We start from the raw sequence: 10,220 nt of genomic DNA, 5'->3' as shown, positions 1-10,220 counted from the left end.
TTTAGCTCCTAAACAATGGAGAAGCTCCTGCCATCTAAGACCTACTAAATCTTTGAAAAAATTCAAATACATTCTCTTAGTCATGTTGAAATACATCTCATATACATTTACATAAGGAAGAATTTAACCAGCGATTTTATCTAAAATAGTAATAGTGCATATTATATGATGACTTTCATTCCCAGTGCATCACTAAGTAACACATACAAAGCAAAAGTGAAAGGTTGTACTTTCATACTGAGGGACATAAGCAGCTAACTGCTGTGGTGGATGAAGTCAAAAGGAAACCCTTTGGTTTTACAGACAAGACATTGTGAAAGAAACAGAGCAAATTCCATGAAGATAGAGCTTCAGACTTGAGTTTTATAGGCTTTTCAGATCAGTTGTGTACCTTCCTGTGTCCTTCCCTTCAGCTTTTGGAATAAAGGTCAGAACTGTGTGCATAGAGATGAGAAAATGTATTATACGTATAATTGTTGACCTGCACGGTATTAAAGAGTTAATATGGATCAAAGTATAAGAAAAATCTTAAGCTATCCACTCAGTTCATACTCATTTATCTCCCACAGGATGAATTATGACCTGTTGCTGTACTTTCCTGGTTCGTCCAGAGTATTGACTGTTAAAGGCAAACAACAGTCAACAGAAAGAATGTGCCATCTTAACAAAGCATTCAGCAAAACATCCAAGGATTTTGAATAGTGGCTAGTTCATTGAAGTGAGAATCCATTTTTAAATTCAGTGTGATCGCTGCTTAATGCAACAGCATAAGAGACTTCCTTTCTGTAGTCCCTTTCAGAGACATCTGTCAGAACAAGATCAATCTTTACACTGTTTGCTATCATTCACTCTAAACAGACTCACTAACAGCTGGCAGGGAGGGATCAGGTCTAGCCTAGAAGTGGGGTAGAGGGGAAAACCTACCAGGTCAAATTACAATTGCACTCAGCGCATGAACTTTCTTTGTAGGAAAGAGGTTTCAGATGCAGATTTTTTTATTGAAGAATATGGAAATTTCTTTCAAATGACTGTATTCATATATGAGCTCCATTGGATCCTGATGAAATGAACTGGGCAAACACTGTTAAAATTACATACAGTAAAAAGTAGGGCTCACCCCTTTCTCAATTTTAAAAGTGTTTCCTTCTCTAAGCTTTGAACTTAGTCCCATTATATCAGATGCAGCCATTAAAAAGGAAATCAATCCACATATTCAAATTACTGACATTACAAGGAAAATAATCAGTATTGTAAACTTGGGTCACGAGCATAGTTTCGTTGTATGTTACAAAGCTCTGGGTATCTTGTGATCACAGTTACACAATAAATCTAGTACACAAGAAACAAAGCCTTGTTATATTATGAAAACATCAACACATATCAAACAATTGAATTAGACTTCACAGGTATAATAATTAATATGTGCAAAAAGGAGAACAAAAGATCAAAACAACTTAATTAAATGTTGGACTTTACAAGCATATTCTCACCTATGATACACGGACTTAAAAGCATGTAGGCAAGACTCACAGTAGGAAACATTCTTTGGTTTTATTAATTACTGGAATAGCTAAATAGCATTTACTGAGGAAAATATAGGATCATTTAATGGAAATGCAGAAGTTCATAACAACCTCCAAGGTGCAAAATTAGAAGTAATTTGATCATGAACCAATTATAGTTGTTAAAAACATTCTTGGAAAACTTCCAAGGTTAATTCCAAAGCATTAAGTTTTTAAAGAAAAAAAATTACATATTGAGTAACTTAAACAAAAATGACTACACTATAAAATTCTAAAAATACAAAAAGTAATTTCAGTTTAATTTTAAATTGGAAAAATATCTCAGATGTGAGCTGTGCAAATTAGAGCACTGTAGCAAGTTCTAATTCACACGGCTATTTACACAGTAGAAAATGCAAGGTTGTTTTGTCTTTGCACACTTCTGGGATATTTTCTAAATGTTTTCATTTGGAACTCTTTTAAAAATAACAGGCACAAATATACATTTCTTTAAAACATTAACAGGGTTTTGTAGAGCTGTGAATTAATTGCTTACATGTGTGAAAGGCTAATGAAATTATTTTAGGCCAGCCAGGTACAGAAGGACAGACATATCCAAGACTCCTGAATTCCTGTCAACGGACCTTCACAAGCCAAACCTTAGCTTCTTCAGTGAGGACACAGGCATTAAACATATCTGTTATACCAAACCCAAGATCAGCTGGAATTTCAATTCACAAAACAAATGGCACCTTTCCAGTCTCTTAATTAGTTATTACAAAACCTCAGCACTTAGGGGATCCTTCATGGGGAGACCAAAACATGATAATCCTACTTTACAAAAATATCATTCTCATTTAATAAAAATAAATCCCACTTTAAATTCAGGTAGAGTTCAGAAATAGAACTGTAAGGGATCTACCCCCAAAATTAGTGATATCAGAAATGCTTTTCCATTGTATTAGAGGATATGAATGAAATTTGAGACAAGTAACCTCAGGACATGCAGTTAATTAAGAACTGAACCGGAACACAGCTCATGGCTTTCAAATCGGAAGCTAATGTGTTGCCAGCTGGAATGTATGGCCCCCCCATGATAAGGCTGAAAATACACATTTGTAAACTGTGTTTCTCCATGTTTTCTCTGCTCTGGAGAAACCCAGAACTGTAAAAGATACTGAGCGATAAATTGCAATTAGTGCACAGTTAAAGAGAAGGCTTTTTTATTATTATTTTTCCCTCTCCCAAAAAAGACAAAAAAACCCCTTCCCTCCGCGAAGGGAAAAGGGGAAGATAAAGGGGGAATGTCAGTTATTTGGGCAAGAATAGTCAGTAAAGCTTCCTCACCCACCCCAACCCCAATATCTCTTTCTTAGCAAATAAACTTGCACATAAATGCTGTCTATTTCTGCATAGGTCCACCAAAAGTTTTTGACTTTCTTAACCGAATTTGACATAAGGATGGAGTTGTTAAAGATCATTAACTGCACTCAAATTTTATAAAAACAGCCAGGCCAAGTGGTAAAGAAGCATCTATAAAAGTTACAGCATGGCCACAAATGATGCCAGATGGAAGAAAGCCTTATAAATGCTCATCACAGAGCAACACTTCACCTCAATCTTGTATTTTTGTAAACATGAGTGTCAAACAACTAAAACACACAAATCCATAGCAAACTTCAATTGATTTATCCTGGAGCTTATGCAACTATTTGTCATTTCATTGTAAGAACTGAATGACTAGCACATTTTTTAAGTATCTATGGCAAAATGTGGTGGTCATTGTGGTTTATGCCTGTACAAGAGCACTGAGAACTCACAGCTACACTGCAAGCTGTCCTAGCAGACCAGGAATTCATAATGTTACTGGATTAGCTGCCTCTTGAAAATGGTCTCCAATCTTCTCTGACATTATGTATAATTATAAAAATAGTCTGGTATTCTTTCCATCAGCAGAGAATCCAGTGACCATAAAATAACTGGTTACTGGTACATGAATCTCTTTGAATGTAAAATATTTCTATTATTTAAGTAACCAGGGAACTGTTTTTCCAGTTTCCTTTACAAACTCAGAAAGTTAAGAATCAGCTTTAGGAAAACCTTAAGAGACAACTTGCTGATTGATGTGCATTTACATATAAAGACTTGGGCAAAGACATTAGGTGTGGTTTAGATTAATTTGAAACAGATGTATAACTCATGATTGAAGAAAAGCATTACCTCAGAAATTTAATTAAATTATAAGATTCAGAGAAATCTGTCAATAAAGCCAAACATTCTAGGTCCGAAGAAATATAGCACTGTTGCGCATATGCTAGCTGACTGCGTCTTCGTAAAATGAGATGTTACCAATATACCATGTTACATTCATGAAGAATGACTTCCTCAATCCTTTAAAAAGGTCCTTCACTGTGCCAGGAAAGAAAAAGAGATCAAGAAAATCTCCAAGTGCTAAATATACATCCCTCTGAAATGAGATACTGATTCCACTTTTATATACTTTCACCTTATTCCTCCTAAACTAGTAAACTGCTAAAGATAAAAAGGAAGCTGCATTACAGTGCCATGAAAAAACAACCACTGTTTCTGCAATATTGTTTTTGCAATATTTTTGCAATGTTTATGCAAAATAGTTTCAGCATAATTGGTGGGATACTATTGGCAAAAGATTTGCTAAGAGATTAGATTTAATCAGTTTTTATAATCAACAAATAGGATTTTGAGAATGATACCAGAACTTAAAGTAGTAACAAATCACTCCAAATGCATATTGTACTGTCTATTGTGCAGTCTGAAAAGAATATAAACTTTAATGAACAAAGAAATTAAATTTATTTCTAATTTGACAACTCAGATATTAATTCATTTATTTGCTCCAAACCACTTTTTATGGAGGTGTTTAACAAGCAAAACCCACTGATATTCAACCCATTATTTAAGTTAAACACCTTTAATTCTGTTAGGTCAAGTCACTTGCATTTCTGCATTTACTGTTAGTGAATCCCAAATGCCAGCAAGGATTTACCAATCCTAAAATGAAGTCCTCTGACTTTCTCTAAAGCATTGCAGTTATCTAGTACAGAATAAATTAGGAATAATAGGATTCTTGTTTCTTTAGACTATAACTGTTTATTAATTTAGAGATAAAAACCAATTAGTATTAGATCCCTTTTCCCATCTCATTTTAATTAGTATTATATTGAACATTCTTCATTGGGTAGTTCCACTAGCAGAATTGTAATAGCATGTACCTTTTAACTATCTGAAATGATTCCAGTAAGGGTAACAGTAAGACTTCTTAGACATCTTTTCCTTTTATTAGTCAGGCAACACTGTAAGATTAATATTTAATGCCATTAATAATTCTCAAGTCAGGAGTTAAGGATTAAATAAGGGATACAAAAGACGGCTAAGTTTAAAACATTGTTTAATTTTGGTAGAGTTATCAAAAACTGAAACACCACCTGGGAGAAAACTGTTTAGACATGCTTGAATTTCTCTTTTTCTGTTTAACCCTCATTTTTTTCCCCTGGAAAACATTTGCCCTAATGCCAGCTGTACAAAGAACAATAAGAAAATCACCAAAGCTCCTCAAACCGTGTCAGCGACTCTTCCCAAGTTATTGTCTTGCAGCTACCATAAGTAGCATGAAAAGTATGATTTCTGCCACTGCCAACAGGTATCCAGCCAAAGTATTCAGTATGATGTCTCATGGCAAGAAATCAAGATCTAGAAGCTACATAGTACCTTTCTAAATTCAGTCTCCAGCTTCCAATGCTAGAAACATTCCTAGCACAGTTAATGCATGTAATTACATACCCTGTTCTCAAGTAAAACTGTAGCTACAGGGTATCTTTTATTACCTTGGGATGAGCCCATGGACTTCTCCATCAATGACAGCTGTCAAGGGGAAAACAAAGATCCTAATACAATCTGATAAAAAAGTTGTTTAGGTGGGAAATCCTTTTCCAAGAATTAAAATGCACTGTGGAGTAAATGCTAAAATATTATAACTTTATGTAGCACAATAAAATAAATTAGATTTTTTAATACATTAAAAGGCTTCCTTCCTTGACAAAAACTTTAATCTTAGGGATAATGAGACAGTTTTTTCTTGGCTTTTACAGCCATAGAAACAATTATTGTGAGCCAGGAGACTGCCCTAGGAATACCTGGTGATTAAGTTTACTTTTGTAATATATACTTGGCCTTTTTAGGTCTAACATTATTTAAAATACAGCTAAACATATTTGAACAGAAACCAGATTTTTTTTTTGGTATATACATTTCAAAATATAAAGATAGAAAACAGAGTTGAAAGAATGATTCATTAATCTCTTCATTGCCCTCAGTACTTGTTAATCTAGATTTCCAGGGAAAAATACCGCCATGATCTACAATTACATAAATAAATACATAGTATTCTTAGAGAATACAGAATAGCTGCTCTTCAGACAATGACAGAGGAACAACAGAGGGTGATTGTAAATACTTGTTTATAGCAATACCATATGCACCTGTGCTTATTGTATGCATTTGCTTTTGGCTCAGAACATAAAGCTTCCATCAGTTATCAGATGGCAAAACCTGCAATAACACATGCAATTAGCAAATATGATACAGATCAATTCCGCATTTGCTGAAGGTAAAAGAAGAGACAGAAACAGTCATATACACTTGAAAACTAAAGACTAAGTAAACATAAATCAGAGTTCTCCTTTGGAACTAGATTATATCTGTGACATTTTATCCAATTGTTTCTGTCTCCCCTGTTATTCTTTGCTGGAGATCTGAAGGTATAAAACTTCAAAAGTCTTATGGGGACAAAGCTCAGGGGGTGAGAAAAATAGTCTGGATAAAAGGTCACAAGTTGTGGAAAAGGGCATAAAGTAGAGTCCAAACACAAGTACCATGTATGATAGATTCCTAGGCATACTTCCACTGAAATTATCACCAACAAAAAATTTTGAAAATAAGTGCACACATGTATGCATAGAAAAAGACCAGCCAACAAATCAGTGTGAGAGTAAACACCAATGCCACAAGACAGTGAATCATCACTTACAACAAAATGTTGAACACATACACATGCAGTACATGTCAAAGTTTTTATAGTTATTTTGATTACAATTTTTTGAGGTTCAAATTAATTTCAATTTTTATGTAGTAGGAATCCAGGGGCTATTTTAGCCTGCTTTAAAAAATTTTGCTTTAAATAATGTTAGCCAATATAGAGTGCTGTGATATGTTTATAACACCAATATTTCAATTAAATTTACACAACAGATATGCATATAAATATATATCTATAAAATTCAATTATCATCATCATTAAAGTATATCTGCTACAATTAATTATGTTCAGAAAAGGCAAATAATGTCTACATGCATTTTTTCCTTAAAATGAAATCCAGGAATTGCATGCGATTTTCTTTTCAGGCAGAATAATTTCTCAATTGATCTATATATATGTTTAAAGAATATCCTTTTTTTGTGTAAAATGATTGTTTTTACAGTTTTGCATTAATACCTCTGTATGTATAAGGGGCATTATGAACACACGTTAGAAAATTTAATTAAACTATTAAACCTGTAACCTATTAAACTTGAGCTAAAAGTTGTCAAATTCTGGGGAAGCCATTCCACAGCTATAAGAATTCTTATAGCACCATTAAGAAAATAAAACTGAAAAGGGTTACTGAACACAGTTTCATAGCCATATGAAATAATATTTTTCCAAGTCTAACACATAATCAGAAACCAGCCCATAAAATTCACACATACTTGTTAAGAGAAATAAATACCCATGACCCTAAAAGAGGACAAATCATTTTGTTTCATTAGTTACACTGTGTAAGGCCTTCATCAAGCAAAGATTGATGCACACGTTTATGCACACAAACAATCTCATGGATAAATCGCACACATGTAGTTCAAGACAGATTAGCTGTTACAGGATCAGATCCTAAAGAAGTGCTTCCTTAGATGATTGGGAAGCTCTTCCTGAGATTGATACTCAGCCATCCTCAATATTCACTAAGATTTAATTGAGTAATCCAACTGAGTGCATTTGAATTTGACTACTTGTCGAGTTAATGCTACATAACATGAGAAAAATGGCAGCATTGCACCATTAGAGATGACAATTTTTGGTTGATCAACCTGAAGGTATAATCATGCTGCAACATTAATGAGAAGTCTGAAAAAACCTCAGGGGAAAGAATCAAAGAAATGTTTCTTTAATTAAAAAATATGTTAAAATCTTTAGTCATTATTATCATCAAACTATTTTCATGCATTGTTTGAGAGAATTAACCAAGCCAATATTGGAGGTATCATAATGTTTTAAAAAGCTATAAACATGGAACAGAAAATTACTTAAATGTGTAAGGTTGACATACAGAACAAAATTCTTATTTGCTCAACTTTTTTTCTGCTTAGTTTCAGTCTTGCGGGGGCCAAGACGATTACCAAGCTCAGATCACAAAGAAACTAATTCTATAAAATGCTAACAACGATCCCTAAGTCACCATTTGCTTTTAAAAACACATCTATCCTGCTGTGCCATTGCCAGCTGATGAGTAATGATGAGCATAAAATCAAAGTAATTAAGGGCAATATAGGAAAGATGGTACATCTTAATGACAAGCAATATTAATTATGCCCTGCAAATGTACACTACAGCTCAACGGTCACTGCAGAAAAAAAACCTACTAGTGGCAACTTACTCTTTGTGAGCCACAGTTCAATTAAATTGTATTTGCTCTCTTTCAAGTCCGTATAAACACTGATATGAATTGTTTTAGCTCACAGAACTGTGTGAGGAATTTCGTGCTCGAAAACGTGTGTGCTTGATAACTGAGGGTAAGGCTCCCTGCCACAAAATGGCGGCTGAGACAGATGGGCTGCGCCCAGGTATGCAGTAGGGAGGCACTTCCGGGTCCTCACACCATGCGGCCGGAAGAGGGGCGGGGCCCTGGGGCAGGCTGCCTATGTGGCTGCCCGGAAAGGGCAGGGCACCTCTCACTTCTGATTTTCAACTGGGGTCCTTATACTACTTCTATTTATTATTTTCTTCATCATATTAATTTTATGTTTTTCTGTTTAAAGCAGGTGCAATCAAAGAAAAAGCACATCACGTGACACATCAGTGATCAGCCACACACCACACGCAGTGCAGAGCATACGTAACCCACAGGCTGTTTCCAAAACACCTACTGAAAACAAATACATGAAAAGAAATCAAACCCCATTTGCTGGAATTCCTCACAGAAAACACGACCACTGTCTTCCAGCATACATGGGATGACAGTGGAGGATGTTTGATTGCTCCTCAGTGTGCTGATGACTCACAGAGATTATACTATACTCCTCTGTTGGGGAGACTCACAGGATTCAAGACATACGGGGACAAATCAATCTGGTTCACCTCCTTAAACCTTGGTTTAATTTAAAGAATTATATCCACTAAGGATTGCCTTAAGTGGATAAAAAAGGTGCTGGCCAACACTGGCAAGGTGTCTCCAGTCTAATCCAAGGTAATTTCCATATTCTTAATGTTTGGAAATGGTGTTTTGAAACCTGAATGAACCCAGTTTTAATTTGTTAAAGTATATCTTATGAAATACATGAGTGTTTCTAAGCAGCAGTAAGAAGATGGACACTCCAGTCAATGCAGGAGGCAAGTTTCCTTTTAAGCCATCTGGAACTAACAAGGCTTTACTAAGTAAAAGAATGAGGGAGGCAACCTAGAGCCTTCCTGGTGTTGAAGTCTTAAGACAAGGAATGGATACAACAATCTATTTTGTGAATGAAGTTTTAAAAAAAGCAAATAATCCAAAAAACTTAAGCTGTTCCCAAAAGAATAAGCATTTTAAGTTAATAGCCAAAGTGAAAAAGAAAGTCCCATATGGAATGAATAATTTTCCTAACACATCTTTTTTAATTTGAAATAAGATTTGTGATAACAATGTTAATGCTGGGGATTTTAAGTGACAGAATATTATTCTAACTCATTCCTTTAAAGTCTCAAAAAAACCCCCCAAAACCAAAAGCTCCTTTGTTAGGCCTAGTTTAGGCCACCTTAAAGCTCCTTTCAATCAAAGTACAGCTTCTCATTAAGGGAAAAATGATTATTAACATCCTCATTTTGCTTCCTCTTGTGAATTATTTGCATTCAAAAATGTGCATGGCATTAGTTTCAGGGTAAATGCAAATATGACAGCGGGATTTCTCACCAAGCTCCTTTTTATTATTAGCTCTTTTTATGCCCTCCATTTATTATTCCCTCATCATTTTTCACAATGTATTAAAATGTTACATTCCCTAAAATAATAATATTTTCCTTCATTTGGTAATTGTCGCAGTCCAGTCTACAAAAGTCTCCATCACAGTGCCTACTGTCATAAATTTGGAATAGTTTATAATAATTGTTCATCATTGCTTAGGGGAGCCTTGAGCATTAGCTATCACAGTTACAGAATCCCTTCTCTCCCACTGAGTATGTGATTATTTTAGGTGAAGTTCACGTGACAGGGGGAGAGGGCAGGGGCACTGGCAAAGCTTATACTGTGACCACCCATGGTAGACTCTCCATCTGTGGTCTGAAGATAAATTTAGATGTTTTTCAGGTTTTTGAGCTTCATCTGTCCCATGTCTGACAGAAACAATGAGGCCAGCTCTGAAATGTATTTCAAGATTGTTCTAAATAAAACACCA

The sequence above is a fragment of the Falco naumanni genome, chromosome 11 (genome assembly GCF_017639655.2).
Source record: "Falco naumanni isolate bFalNau1 chromosome 11, bFalNau1.pat, whole genome shotgun sequence".
Lineage (NCBI taxonomy): Eukaryota > Metazoa > Chordata > Aves > Falconiformes > Falconidae > Falco > Falco naumanni.
This window is presented reverse-complemented; position numbering follows the sequence as displayed.